This window comes from Xenopus tropicalis, chromosome 2 (assembly GCF_000004195.4).
Source record: "Xenopus tropicalis strain Nigerian chromosome 2, UCB_Xtro_10.0, whole genome shotgun sequence".
Taxonomy (NCBI): domain Eukaryota; kingdom Metazoa; phylum Chordata; class Amphibia; order Anura; family Pipidae; genus Xenopus; species Xenopus tropicalis.
In genome coordinates this window covers 140253209-140269456 of record NC_030678.2, presented here as the reverse complement: position 1 = coordinate 140269456, position 16248 = coordinate 140253209, and the positions used below count along the sequence as shown (strand labels likewise).

Here is a 16248-nt window from a genome sequence, read left to right as displayed (position 1 = left end):
CCACTGCAGCCTGCCACTTCCTTATGCTGCCAACATGTACCCCACTGCAGCCTGCCACTTCCTTATGCTGCCAACACGTGCCCCACAGCAGCCTGCCACTTCCTTATGCTGCCAGCACGTACCCCACAGCAGCCTGCCACTTCCTTATGCTGCCAACACGTGCCCCACAGCAGCCTGCCACTTCCTTATGCTGCCAGCACGTACCCCACTGCAGCCTGCCACTTCCTTATGCTGCCAACACGTACCCCACAGCAGCCTGCCACTTCCTTATGCTACCAACACGTACCCCACAGCAGCCTGGCACTTCCTTATGCTGCCAACACGTGCCCCACAGCAGCCTGCCACTTCCTTATGCTGCCAACACGTACCCCACAGCAGCCTGCCACTTCCTTATGCTGCCAACACGTGCCCCACTGCAGCCTGCCACTTCCTTATGCTGCCAACACGTACTCCACTGCAGCCTGCCACTTCCTTATGCTGCCAACACGTACCCCACAGCAGCCTGCCACTTCCTTATGCTGCCAGCACGTACCCCACAGCAGCCTGCCACTTCCTTATGCTGCCAACACGTGCCCCACTGCAGCCTGCCACTTCCTTATGCTGCCAACACGTACTCCACTGCAGCCTGCCACTTCCTTATGCTGCCAACACGTACCCCACAGCAGCCTGCCACTTCCTTATGCTGCCAACACGTACCCCACAGCAGCCTGCCACTTCCTTATGCTGCCAGCACGTACCCCACTGCAGCCTGCCACTTCCTTTTGCTGCCAACACGTACCCCACAGCAGCCTGGCACATCCTTATGCTGCCAACACGTGCCCCACAGCAGCCTGCCACTTCCTTATGCTGCCAACACGTACCCCACAGCAGCCTGCCACTTCCTTATGCTGCCAACACGTACCCCACTGCAGCCTGGCACTTCCTTATGCTGCCAACACGTACCCCACTGCAGCCTGCCACTTCCTTATGCTGCCAACACGTACCCCACAGCAGCCTGCCACTTCCTTTTGCTGCCAACACGTACTCCACTGCAGCCTGCCACTTCCTTATGCTGCCAACACGTACCCCACAGCAGCCTGCCACTTCCTTATGCTGCCAGCACGTACCCCACAGCAGCCTGCCACTTCCTTATGCTGCCAAGGTTCCTATAGAAGTAGAATACGGTAACACCTTTTAAACAGCTGTGGGAAAAAGAAAAAGGTACATATCTCCCAGAATGCTCCATGAGACCAAGCATATGAGGAGAATAACAAAGGCTGTGTATATTCAATCAACTATCACAGGTGATGTGAAGGAGGAGTCATACACTAGGGGAGGGGTGCTCTCTGCCAAGGGAAGTGGGAAGTGTGTGAGGTAGCAGGGAGGTTGAAAAGACTCCTGAGCCCAGTCTGTAAAAACTTGATACATAACTAATGCAGACCAGTATACCAAGTCTGCCAGGGAACTAGGCTGTTCTGCTTAAAGTGGTTGTTCATAGAGAGACATAGAGCTATTCAGAGATAATTTTATTTGGTCTTGATTTTTTATTTTTGGTGTTTTTTTTAATTATTTTACTTTTTGTTCCACAGCTCTCCAGTTTGAAATTTCAGCAGTTATCTGGATGCTAGGGTCCAATTCACTTTAATAATAAGGGAGCGGTTTAAGAGACTGATATATGAATAGTAAATGGGGGAATAGTAAAGGGGCTAAATATAAAGATATGTAATAAAAAGTAACAATAACAATAAAATTGTAGCGTCAAAAAGCAATAGTCTTTTGGCAGCTGGGGCAGTGACCCCCACTTGAAAGCTGGAAAGAGGCAAAAGAAGAAGGCAAATAATTCGAAAAATCTAAAATATAAGAAATGAAGACCAATTGAAAAGTTGCTTAGGATTGGCCATTCTATAACATAAAGTTAAATATTAATCACACCGTTAATGAACAAAACTGTGAGTTTACTTCTCTTGTGAAAACCTCCCTTATAAATAAAACAGATGGATTTCTGTTAAAAGTTACCCTGGATGTCGAAGTTATTGCCATTGCTATCAGTTGAGTGAATTCCCACACAGGGTATATATTCCTTAGAGAGTGGCTTTTTTCTGTTGTTCTTGTACGTTGGGACCTGGCTGGTATTTTACTAGCTTGGCTACTGACTGGTTCATTCAAAATAATAACAATATTGTTTTAAGGACTATGAATAAATTGCCCTCCAGACAAGTGAAAGTTATAACTCTCATTATCCTCACATCTAGAGCCATCCCTTTTTCTGGACACATATCAGTTACAAAGTTGACAAGGTCAATAGCACCCTAAGGTTGCAGATGTATGAACTAATGCTAGGACAACGCACACATCCACAATATAAAAGGGACAAGTAATCACATGTCCTGTATTTTGTTCTGGCACTATTTGCACTCAGTCACAGCAAGATCAGAGGAAAGGCATTTTGGTGCCGTGGTTTGCCAGTCAGCTTGCCATATGCATTGAGTTGTGTTTTTGTCAATTTTTAGAATAAAATGTGGGTTCATATGAAAACAAACCTGTCAATGTGTCCTTATACTAGCACTTTTGTATGTACTCTCATACTCCCCCTTTCCTCCATGTTCCCTTTTTTTATTTGATTATAATAGTCTGTGTTTATAGGTTGGTCTGGAATCTGAATGTGCTGCTGATACAAAAGAATCCACCTACAAAGGGACATCAGCCTTACAATGGACCCTTGGTTTTTCTGAGGAGGAGAAGGACTAATGTTCTTAGAAACAAGCAGATACTGGACAAAACATGCACAGTGAGTTTTTATAGTTACCACAATATAAAACTGCATTACAGACAGTGTAAGGCACACTTTATCATGGGACCAGAGCCATGCTGCTGCTTCAGCTGTACCCCCATAATTTTTGTGTGTCAGGTTCTGAAGATCATAAGACTTTACTTAGTAGTATGCTTTTGCTAGACAACTGGAATATTTTGCAATTGCAAGAAGTTACTGAACTGTAACACATAAGCTTAGCAAATAATTCTCCAAATTTCACGTTGCAGTGTTGTGGTTTCCAACCAAATAAAATGGATCAGTACACAGGACCTTAAACCATAAGGGTTCAATGAGAGTGAGGGACCCTGTATAGAACAGGAAATTTGCTACAAAAGTTGTTTTATCATGCTTTTATTTGACTATGGATAGCAAATAGAAGTCCACATCGGAAGTTGCCCTTTTAGATGCTTTGTGCTAGGGGGTCATAATTAGAGAATAATAAGGGTCATGGAGGCTATGTCTATCTTCATAAGGTCTCTCATAAGGTCTCTCATGGAAAGCCATCCATTGGTAGCATCCAAAGCAAAAAGTTCACCCTCCTTTTCATGTAAATATTGTGAGACCAAGATGTATTTCTGCAGTATCCCAACCCACCAAATGTGCTATATCTGCCTGTAAATTGGCATTATTTTTTTAATATTTATATGACTGAAGATATATTTTAAGTTCTAATTTCATTGTTCCTAGCTTTCATTTGGCTCTGGTACTTCAATGGGCTTGTTCACTTAATTAGAAAATGAAAAGGCAGGGAACTAAAGCAGAAAATAGATATTAGTTAGGGCTGTATTTATATATAAGTACCTGAGGGCCTATGCCCAGGGTGGCAATTTTGGGGGATGGCCTTTGGGTGCCTATATAATAGCTTTTCTTTTTAAAAAATAAAAATACCTCCAGCCACTGCTGGAGAGTTCCTGTGGAAATTCTACGACAAAGCTGGGGGCGGGGGGTTAGGGGGTATGCGGAATGGTAGTGACGTCACTTAATTACACTTGTGTGGAGTCACTTCTTCTGACTGGGGGCACATTTAGGTCTGCAAAGGCAATCTCCACTTTTCAAAGGACAGAGGCCAAAACCAGAGCTGTGGCTTGGGTGCTATCCCCATTTTATTTGGAATAACTGTAAATGGCATTTACAGTTCCTTGTTCTAAATATATCAATATAGAGTTCTTAGCCACAGGAAAGGGATTTCCAAATTGTATTCATTGAGGTCATTCTGAAGGTTTAGTAAATTATTTATATTTGCTACTCTACGGAGATAGTATAGAGTGAGAAATGTTAAGATCATTTTGCCTTACTAGCAGTCTTTAATAACTGGAAGTTGCTATCTGACTACAGCTGTAACAAGGGGTGCTGATAGACTCGTTCATAGCGGAGTGGCTGGCGAAGTGCTTCATTATCTTCTTTACCCAGTAATGCCACCTACTGTCCTTAAGTTTCCTTGGTCTGAGTCAGGGACAAAACTAACATTCTGGACACAAAATGAAGACTGAGGAATATTAAGGTCAAACTGATATTAAAAAATAAATATATTCTGTGTGGCCAGAAACTTGACTTCAGACAAATCTGAATCCTAGCAAACACGTGGTCAAATCCTGGACCAAAATACAGCTTTGGTAAGAAAGTAGAGAACAAACGGTGGCCTGTACTAAGACTACTTGTCTTGTTCTACCAGTGGTCTGGAGTTGGATATTTAAATATCAGACTGCTATGGAATTTACTATAATTTCTGGGGCATTCAGTGTAGACTAGGCTCTCTCATTTCAGGTGAATATAGAGGAATTTATTTGAAAATGGCAATCATTGTCCTACCACCTTGTATACAAAAATATTTATTATTCAAATATAGATTTGGACACAAGTTTCAGAGGCAAAATGACAGAGGTGCAGGATGCAGGGATATCTAACAGGCCAGGAAGGACGAGTGGGCTCCTGAATGATGTTGATTTAATATTTGTTTGTAAAGTAATTTTTCTTCTCCAATTCTGGTGGGACCTAAAAACCATTTGCATTTAATTAGGCCCCTTTTCAAACTAACTAGCCTTGGGATTCAAGGAATTGTAGCTAACAATGGCCATGAGTCTGATATCTATAATCAAGCTGATTCCAAACAAAAACATGTCAATGATTTCTAATAAATGCACATGGTGACAATGACAGTCAGACCAGGACAGGATCAAAGTTCAGCTATTGGCATGTTTGGGAAAAAGTCTGTTGGCAGCGTAAAGATGAGGGAATCTTTCTGGTACATTTTCAAGTAGGTTAAAGGTTAGACAGTAGATATTAATGTTGATTTCAGGAGAACTCGATGAACCCTATCAATTCCAAGAGACATTTCATGCAATCATTTGCAAGAACAAGCTACGAATTGCTTTAACTTGGAAGAGTCTTCGAACACTTAGTACTGCTCTTTTGCACCTTTAACTTTCTAGTAATATTTTGCCTAATATTAATACGTATCTTTCTTGCTTTTTACTATAGTATAAAGCAGAAGTGGGCACCATCTAGCTGAAGTACAATAAACTTAAGTCACATTAACGTTACCATAAATTATTTAGGGGTAATTTCCAACAAACCTGGATGCAATTACTGTTGGGTATGAGGCTGCTATAGGGCAGAGAGTAAGTACATGTATCCTTTATGTCCTATGTCCACCGGCTCTCTCTAGCCGAATGACACACAAGTTAAGGGACAGGTATTTAACTATGTGCCTCCCCTAGCCTTTAGCTCAGTGTGCCAAACACAGCCAGCAATGCACTCATCCAAAAGGTGGGCCATTCTTGACCACAAGAACCAGTGTCTGTGGGCAGGGTACAAAGTGTGGAAGAGATAGTGGCTTGCACCTGTTTCTTGCACATTGCACTCTGGCACCCCATTGTTCAAAAACAGCTTACTGTCCTAATACTTTGTCCGTGTGTGGCTCTGCCTTTCATTGGAAAGCACAGTCCATAAAAAGAAAGTACTGTACAAACTGTCTGGTCAAAACAGGTGCACAGCAAGTAGGATCAAGTGGATTGTGTATGGAATATTTATGAGTGCACTTCTGCCATGTTTTAGCCCTAAGAAATCATGTTGTGTAGAGTACTTTTGGTCAAGGTTTAAAAAAAAATGTGTAAGTCCTTTTGTGCTTGCATAGAGAAATATAATCTTTGATACTAATGTTGCTGTGTTCACTTCCAAGCAGCAAAGTACAGTCTATCATGCTTTCTGGATGGGAATCTAGATTAAAGATTTTCTTGTAGATGGACATATTCAGTCTGATCTGATTGTGCACATGGGTGCTAGGGAACCCTGAAATTACTGCCAGTATTTCCAACCCATGTAGGTTGTGTCCATAAATGCAATTGGCTTGCACTAAGTGAATCAAACACTAATGCAGAAACTGACTGCATCAGAGCACTGGAAGTTACCCTATCCCGATTCTAAAACCGGGTGGACAAGATTTACATGCAATTTACAAAAAACAAACCCTAATTTGCACATGTTGTTATGCTGGAATTCTGGGGGAATGAAATTGTTGTTTGCATCTAATAAGTGCACTTCACACTTGCTTTGTAAATGAGTCTCGCAAATTTCATGGCAAAGTCAGTTTTCCTTAAGCTGAAATTGATACCAGAAGTGAAAGTCTTAAAGCAGCAGTTCAGTGTAAAAATAAAACTGGGTAAAATAGATAAACTGCACAAAAAAAAAATGTTTTCAATATAGTTAGTTAGGCAAAAATATAATCTATAAGGGCTGGAGTGGGCAGATACATAATGGCCAGAACACTACTTCCTCCTTTACAGCTCTCTAAGCTGTAAGCAGTCAGTAATCAATAAGTGACATTAGGGGGGGCCACATGGGACTTAACTGTTCAGTTATTTTGCATTTGAATCTGACCTCACAAACTAACTGTGTCCCATGTGCCCCCCTAAAGTAACTGACTAACTAAGAGGTTAGAGAGCTGAAAGCAGGAAGTAGTGTTTTGGCTATTATGTTAGACATCCACTCACTCCAGCCTTTATAGATTACATTTTTGCCTAATTAACTATATTACAAATATTTTTTTATTTTGGGCAGTCTATTTTATCCAATTTCATTTTTACACTGAACTGTTCCTTTAAAATCTATTTTTTAAGAAAAGGAAACTTGACTGAAGCAATGCACAAATGTGCACATTCCATGTGGCAGAACAATGTCAGTTTATTTTCCATCTTCTATTCTTTATACATAGCACTGGAAATGAGTTTATATAAAAAGGTAATTTTGTGATATCAGTTTCCCTTTAGGCTATCTTTATAAGTAGCTTTTTCAATTCACTGACAACAGAAGATATTAAAGGAACAGTAACACCAAAAAATGAAAGTGTTTTAAAGTAATTAAATTATAATGTACAGTTGCCCTGCGCTGGTAAAACTGGTAAGTTTGCAACAGAAACGCTGCTATAGTTCATATAAATGAGCTGCTATGTCAACACGGAGGCAGCCATTGAAGCTGGGAAAAAGGAGAAAAGGCACAGGCACATAGCAGATAACAGATAAGCTTTGTAGAATATAATGGGGGTTTATCTGTTATCTGCTAAGTAACCTGTGCCTTTTCTCCTGTAAATGGCTGCCCCCGTGGCAACACAGAAGCTTTATTATATAAACTATAGTAGTCTTTCTAAGGAAAACACACCAGTTGTACCAGTACAGGGCAGCATTACATTATATAGTAATTACTTTTATACACTTTCATTTTTTGGTGTTACTGTCCCTTTAAGGCTCATTTACCAACAGAACTGTAATTGTGCAGCTCTAAAATGAATGCAGAATGCAGCACGTCAACACCACTCCTTGTACTTCTGATTTCTTGCATGAAGTTAAAATGCCCCCACCAGGCATGTTCCGATGAATAATGCGCATGTGCGCACAGTAATGCTAGGGAATTACTCCACCCTGGGCATGGCTGTAGTTCCACAGTTCCAACAGCGGGCTGTGCCGATAACCGCTACTAACTTGCTCCGAGTGAATTGTGCTCTAATGCAGTTAGACAAGACAGCATCCCCCCTCTGAAATTGTGAGCTGCAAATAGCGCACAGTTTATTAATTATTATTATTAACTTGCATTATAAAGCTCCAACATATTCCGCAATGCTGTACAATAAGTGGGTTAATCCATTGGACATACATAGTTACATACAAAACAACCAATAATCGATACAAAAGGATGGAGTTAGTGTTAGATGTTAGTAGTGCAACTTGCAATGTGGGGAAAAAATAGCGATTTGCATTGAAAAGAGTAATTCCCTAGCATTGCTGTGAGCACATACGCATCAGAGCAGGCTAGGCAGGGGCACTGGCCTTTCAAGCAAGTACTCAGAAGTACAAGGAGCATAACTGATGTCCATATGTTCTCAGTTCTGCCTTCATTTTAGTGCTTCCCAATTGCAGGTGTAGAGAATACTCATTCATTTCTGAGCAATAATTGCTTGACCCATCTTTGCTGTGGCAGGATCATTGTGATTATCATTATTGTCCAGGGACAGGTATATATTTGAGTGCTTTGTACAGCCCTGTAAAGAGTATTTATTATAACTGTCCCTGATTTTGCACTTGATGTGGTAATTTTATATGAGAAACTTTAATTTAATATTAGACAAGAGAATACATCAGTCACGGATGCCATTCTGTCTGATGTAGTTACTTAGTGATGAACAAATTTTTTTGCCAAGCATAGATTTGCTGTAAAATCTGTAGTTCGCCATTGGCAAATTTATTCTGCAAATATTTGCCACAACAAAAAATTTGCTGAGAAAAAACGTCTATTGACTTTAATGTATTTGGAGTGATAAAAAAGTTGTAGTCACATCAGTTGCGGTTGCATCAAAAAAAGTTGGGCAGTGGCTGCATTTTCACATTTTTCAGCAGTTTCACAAATTTTTAGGTGAAGCAAAAAGGGACAGTTTAGCTCCTCACGATAGCTGAACCCAATGCAGGGCAGAAGCACACTAACATACATATCGGCAGATGCCTTCATTTATTATGTTGGGTTGAAACACAACATACTGTTCTTTGACTTCTTCAGCTTGCTGACAATCTTAGATCTGTGAGGCTACACTCACCAAACTTGAATCACATAGTAATGGGGTCAGCCTGAATGAAAATATGATATTTGTTGGATACCCAAAAGTGGGCGGAGCTATGAACAGCCAATCAGATTTTACCTATTGACTTTTAATGGAGGAAATCCAACCTGTTGCTATTCTCACAGTAATAACACCAGGGTCCCCAAATTTTGCAGAGTTAGGCACCAGGTAACTGCAGTTCAAAGTTAGAAAAAGTGGGCAGGGCCACCAACAGCAAATCAGATTGCACCTATTGAATTTTATTGGTTTAAATTGAAACTGCTGCCATTTTTAAACTTTTAATCCTAGGGTCACTGGGTAACTGCAGTTTCAGGTTAGAAAAAGAGAGCGGAGCCACCAACCGCCAAGCAGATTTCACTCATTGACCTTCAGTGGGGAAATTTAAATTGCTGCCATTCATACACTATTGAAACCAGGGTCTCCAAACTTTGCACAGTGGTTTTTACTATATAACTGTGGTCCAAGATTAGAAAAACTGGGTGGAGCCAACAACAGCTAATCAGATTTCATTAAGTGACGTCACGTTTTTCAAACCAACATGAAGTTTGTTCTCAAACTTCCCTTTCTAGTTGCAGAATTGTTATTCTTGTTTGTGTCACCTGGCAGGTCCCTTGCATGTTATTTAGACAGGCAAGGAACAGACATGTCAACTCACCCGTATATTTTTTTCAAGTAATTTTCATCTAAGCTCCTCTTACACAGTCACCTGCAGTAACAGGTCTTGCACCAGAAACCTAACCTACCCACTGCATTGGAATGCACAGAATTATCACTCAAATTCTTGGATATCATCTGAAGCAGTGGAGCTGGAGTGGAACTGGGTTGGGCCAAAATGGCAGCAGGGGAAGAACAGGGGTGGCCAGGATGCACCCAAATCATTTTGGATCTGTGTTGGCATCTCTGAAAAAGGAGCACCAAGGACATGCTGCAAAGGCCTGAAAGTTCACCCCAGTGCAAGGTACAAAGCACACTATACAATTTATAATGTGAAGTTGAAATGTGAAGGACTATTATGAATCTCAGTTTGGACCAGCTATCAGCCAAAAACAAGCTTGCTGCATCTGGATACAATCTACAGTGGGTATGAGATGCCTTGATGTTTAAGCAGTGATCAGAGTGCCGAATATGCCATAGCTTTAAATGTTACAATCAATTTAAGAGCCATTATGAGACCACAGCCCTAGAGCAGAACAGGGACTGGGACGTGATCTAGTGCAACAGCTCTGTGAGAGGGTAATGGTTGTGCTAATGTGCATGAGGGTTAACAGGTTTACAGTGAGCAAAGCATCTGTTAGGTGTTTAGATCTGGGTAGAATGGAAAAAGCCATATGTCACGTATAAGTGCAAGGGGGTCAGAGTATCTCTTGTACAAGCACAGGGTGGGGCCATTCCCATGATATGCCTGTGTACATATGAATGATGCAAGAAGTGCAACCAGTCAAAAATTAATCTAAATGCAGTGATGAAATGGTTACAGTTCTATGGTTGAACTTTGAATGGAAATTTTGGATCTACAGAGCAGCATTTACTTGTGCTTGTACTTGTGCACTAAACAAATGACTTTTGGTAGGGGGGTTATTTCTTGTATTTTTTCATTTATTGTTTGACTGATCTCTTTGGACACAGTGTTCTGTTTTCAGCTTCGGCAATTCCAGCTGTGTCATTGTGACAGGTCTTAGACAGGCATTGCAGGTCTTAGACAGGCAGATGCCATTGAAGTGGCATATAAATGATCAACCTTTATATTTCTGATATTATTATGAGTCTGAAAGACTGTATACACTAGAATCTGTTACATGGGTTAATAGGTAGTACCCCTTAATAAAAGAGGAAATTAGATAGATATCACTTCAGAGATCTGTGACCATATGGCCAATGACACACTCTGCTTATTCCCCTTATGGAAAAGGCCAATGTACACTGTATTGTGTAAGCACTGACAAGCATGGAATGGATTTCAGATCCAAAAACACAGTGCACACAACACAGTGACAGACAGTACATCTGGAACTTCTGCACCTGCGTTTCAACCTTATATATATGAACCCCCATGCTGAAAGTTATATCCAGAATCCCCCCAGAAACCCCCCAGGATCCTGCGATGTGTAGGTGACTCAGGACAGTGGCACATTCAGGGTCATTCATTAAAGTAGAGCAGCAAATCTGTCTCCTCTGCTCCTGCACAAAAGTTACAAAGCCTATGTCCAGCACCATGTTTGGACACAAGTACAAAACTAGTGTGCTAACTATCTGTACTATTAATGTTATGGACCTGGGGTGGACCAGGTATATGCCTTTATAATATGGTACACCCAGGGCCATACTTTCCCTTGCCCTTGCCTAGGGCAACAGCAACAAAAGCTTTTATAAAAAAATCCCTCCTTGCCTGCTGGTAAGGGGGTGGGGCACCTCTCCTCCGCAGTCGCCACCTACACAGACTGTAGTGCACATGTGCTGGTTGCCAAGAGGAGGGGGATAGTTGTAGGTCTGGGGCCTAGTGTAGCTCTTCACTGACTTCCCCAATATACCTTATAATACATGGGCAGTCATTTTTCTTTTTTACTGCGTTACCCAACTAATGTCTAAAGGGTATTCAGGCAGCCCTGTACCTTACAAACCATAGGGGTCACTGTAGGTGCCCTTTATGGACACAATGAAGAGTGCATATTAAGACAAGTTATAACTTAGTGCCAATGTGTCCCTCTGCCTTTTCTAATGAATGGAGTGCAAATGTGTCAGAGATCTACTGCCACACTCCTCCTAGGTCCCACTAGTGATGTGCAGGACGAGAAAAACTCGACCCGTGTCGGGTGTCAGGCCCCTGCCTATAAATTCACAAGCAGGAAGAGGCAGCCAACAGTGTTAGGTCCCGGGGAGGGTGAGCGGAATAGTTCAACCCAAACCTGCCTGTGATCCGTAAGTGATGTGCCGAGGTCGGCCTGAACACGCGGGTATTAGGCTGCCCACACATCACTAGTTCCCACAGTTACTTGCATCAAAAAGCGCACCAGACTTGCTCTTAGTAAATTGGATGCAAACATCGCTTTGAAAGTGACAGAACCCATTTGTGGCAACGCACACAATTGCAGTGGACACAGCACAGGGCATGGCAGCAATTACATTGCAATCATGCAAATTTGTGTCTGAATTACACTTTGCACACTTCACTTGTGTTTGTAAATGACCCCTTCATCCTGTAATGTTCTGAATTACTGTTTATATCATTTGCCCTTAGCACTAATGGTGTTTCCAAGGCAGTGAAAAAAGGACAAAGTAGCTTTCCAAGATACAGGTTTACTTTTTATATTTCACATCACTGATAGTCTTTAGTCTCTAGTTGAAACTGGTGTTCAGGCAGACACCACTAGTTCTTACTAGTATTGCAAAATATGTTCCACAGTGGTGCCATATAACCATGATGTAAGGTGCACTTTGTCTATCAGCCCTCCAACAACTGCATGAGCAGGAAGCGTGATACAAGCAGTGAAGCTAAAAGGAAAGCACCGTTATCAATCCACTTATCTCATTAGTGTGCCAGTGACCTTCAATACGTTACCCACTGGGCTCCAAGCCTACATCTGGGAACTTGAATCTGTGTTGTGGCGCTGCTGGTAAATGATACACATGGAACATTTAAAGATTAAGCAAATACACAAACAGGAACAGACAGAATTAGCTTTTTGCAAACAACATTAGACTGTACAATTGCATTTGATATAAACGCCAAAGTTAATAGGAATACCTTCTCTTATATAAATGAGATGTATATTAGAACCGAATACTACTATGGGTGCTTTAATTTCTGAGAATGGTGTCTTCTTAAGGTGGCCATACACTGTAAGATCCGCTCGGTCACCAAGTGAGCGGATCTTCTCCCGACATGCCCACCTATGGGCATATTGAATTAAATCGGCAGGCATAGGTGGTTCGGGGACGGCATAAATGAGCCAAAGTGATCCCCGATGCGACGGAAAAATCAAGCCTTTTTCAGGCCAGAAGCTGGCCCGGGATGCCCGTCATTGGTGCCCATACACAGCAGATAAGCTGCCAAATCGGTCTAAAGAACCAATATCGGCAGCTGAAATCAGCCCATGTATGGCCACCTTTAAATGGGTATAGGATCCAGTACCTGAAAAGCTTGGGACCTAGGGTTTTCCAAATAAGGGATATTTTCATACTTTAGAACACTATGCCACACAGGTACCCACACAACTTAATGAGCAAACATTACTAAGCATTTTTGCAATTGACATTAATTATGTTTTTCTTTTTGTTTCCATGATATTAGCAGTTATAAACCCCCCCCTCACCTAAACAGAATGGTGAAAGCTTGTTATCAATGGGGAAGCGTCTCCTGATGCTTCCCTGCCCAGTTCTCTTCTATCACATTGAGACTCTTCCTACACCAGTAACTTAAGCTTTTTGCTATTTTGTCCAGTTTCTTCCAGGACAAAAAAAGCAGGGGGTGCTCAGAAGAGCATGCTGAGCAATTTTACATTGAGTTGCACAGGTAGCCATATGTCCCCTTTTAAGGCTTTAAATAACAAAAGCAATGTTGTTTTGCCATAATCCTTGCTAATGCAAGCTTAGTTAACATTTGTTAACATTCAGTACAAAGTGCTGACTTATTATTAGAGATAAAGTGAATCAAGATCAAATATTAGGAATTGCTTGTTTTACCTTTTTCTTTGTGGCCCTTGTGGAATCTTTTGGAATGCCTGAAAGTCCCCCAATTTTCTATGCTGGCTATCTGCTCCCTGAGCTGAGAATCTGGGGTTGGTGCATCCGGACCATGGTTTTATGTGGTGAGTGTTTTTTTTCTGTGCTTCTTGTGCCTCAAGTTGGACTTGCTTTTGCTGAAGTCAAAGCTAATCTCAGAGTAATTTCTGCTGCAGTTTGGTGAATTTTACCCCATGTTTTAGTAGAAACCCAGCTTGATTAATAAAAAGGAATAAATAGACAGATAACTGTTCAGGCAAAATAAAATATACGCAGCATCTATTATCAAACTTTTCATTTTTTATATAATGAGTTTAAATATTGCAGTTTGCCCTCCTCCCAAAAATGATAGCAATAACAAAATATGTTAATGCTGTAAAACCACTGTGTCTGATGACAAAAGTGGGTTTGTTATGTGTGGACATAATTTCCAGATCAAATACATGTTTTGCTGGTGGATGCTTTGCTTTGCACTCTTTGTTCTTCCCGGACGCTTTCTTGTTTGTAATGGTGGAAAGTACTCACTGTGTACCCTCAGCCCAGTGGTTGTGTTTATAGTAGGAAGATTCCTTTATTGAACCTGTAATGAAATGGCAAGGAAAATTAAGAAGGCATATTCAAAACGGAACCTTAACAGGGCGTCCCTCAGGTCTGACATGTCAGGGCAAGTGGGGCAGGAAAGTTTGCTACTTTGCTGCGGGCCCCTCTGAAGATTTTTTGCAGGGTGGCCCAGAGCAGGGTAGGTACTCCACTTGCATTTGGTTTTATCCAGAGATTTTCATGGTGCAAACATGGTGCAGTTAAGCTGTGTTTTTTTGCATAAGAAACTAGCCTAGTTGGTTCTCTCTTTGGCAACAAATAACAGTTAATACTATACTGTTTTTAGTTACCGTATATACTCAAGTATAAGCTGAGTTTTTCAGCACCAAAAATGTACTGAAAAACTCAGGCTTGGCTTATAATTGAGTATAAACGATACGCTGCGATGGTATTCAGCGCGCAAGCACAGCCTCCCATGTAATTGTGCTTGTTGCTCGCAACCCCCCGTGGACGTGCGTACGTCCGTGGAGTGCGAGCACTTTCTGCAATTGCAATTCTAAGGAGGTAATTCCCATGTAACTGTGCTTGTTGTGCAAGCTCTTTCAGCATTCTGAGGAGGTAAGTCTGTACGTCCAGCGGGGGGGTGGGGCGAGCAACTTCTGGGGAGGAGCCATGGGTATAGTAGATAGTACTGATTGTAATGTATAGAGTTTATGTGTTTGGGAGAAAGCCTTCCGGGGGTGGTGGTGCGAGCAACTTCTGAGGAGGAGGAAGACTTTATGGCTGGGGGAGATTTAGGGGAGGTCTGGGAGAAACCCTTCCGGGGGGGGGCGGGGTTGAAGCACAATTACATCTTCAATTGCTTATACTTTAAAGGTTTTGGGAAAAAGCCTTCCGGGGGGGGGGGGGGGGGGTGCCTTTCTGCAGGGAGAGACAGCCATTCTGAGGAGGAAGAAGACTTTATGGCCGGGGGAGACTTAGGGGAAGGTTTTGGGAGAAAGCGGGGAGGCTTATATGATGAACCAGTGGATGCCATGGCAGGAACATTTAAAATAAGAAGGGTGTCAGACAATCCTGGTCACTGTACCTGTTTTCTTTCCCAGTGCTGTAACTCTTCAAGGCAGGAGGGTCAAAGGGTCCTCCATCCACCTTTCCCTAATCTGCAACTGCCAGCATGATATATTTATGAAGAGTTCACAGGGGGACACGCTGAGTGTGCTTTTATTATTTATTATTTATTTATGATTATTGAAACTTAGCAGTAGCGGCTGCATTTCCCACCCTAGGCTTATACTCAAGTCAATACGTTTTTCCAGTTTTCTTAGGTAAAATTAGGTACCTCGGCTTATATTCGGATCGACTTATACTCGAGTATATACAGTAACCGAACCAGCTGATTCAGACACATTTCCAGACACTATGCCTCTCCGTGTACTATATGAGAAAATGAATTGAAGGATGCACGTAATTACACATTTTTTTGAAAAGGTTGCAGAAAAATCCAACTTTGCCAATAAAAGTAACAAATCTCCTTTGTCTCCTGTAAAATCCATGGCTAATACGCCTTTTGAACCAGTCCATGTAGACACATTTCCTGCTTAGAATAAGAGCCACCCTAAATTAATCTCTCAGTCTGCTTCAGTTTAGAGCATAACAGATATGTTTTCATCTGGAAAATAGTATCCCTTTAAAGAAAAACATTATAAAAAAGGATATCTTCCTTCAGTCTGTAAGCCTAAAGCTGGCCATACACGTGGCGATCTCACGATGTTTCGTACGACCGTCGGTCGCACGAAACATCGTCAGATCCGCCACACACCATTCAGGGCTGAATCGGCAGGTAAGGAGGTAGAAACAATAGGATTTCTACCTCCTTCTGCCGATTCAGCTCTGAAGGGAGAATTTTGGTCAGGCGCCTTCTATGGCGCCCGATCAAAATTTTCTAACTTGGCCGATCGGCGAGCCGACCGATTTCAGCAGCTTCCTGCGATATCGGTCGGCTCGCTGACATGCCATACACGCACCGATTATCGTACGAAACGAGGTTTCGTACGATAATATCGGTGCGTGTATGGCCACCTTTAGTGGGAGAATA

The 16248-nt window shown here is 41.9% G+C and overlaps 1 long non-coding RNA gene across 2 annotated transcripts in view; it reads left to right on the top strand.

Moving 5' to 3' along the window:
* Positions 1-935: 935 nt before the first annotated feature.
* LOC105946557 overlaps positions 936-16248 on the top strand; it is a 37811-nt gene continuing 22498 nt past the window's right edge. The window contains exons 1-2 of one of the 2 annotated variants that reach the window (XR_004221369.1): positions 936-1200; positions 2623-2767. This is a non-coding gene — a long non-coding RNA (uncharacterized LOC105946557). Of the gene's footprint in view, positions 1284-2622; positions 2768-16248 lie in introns of both variants that reach the window. The other variant, XR_004221368.1, reaches the window with a different exon arrangement.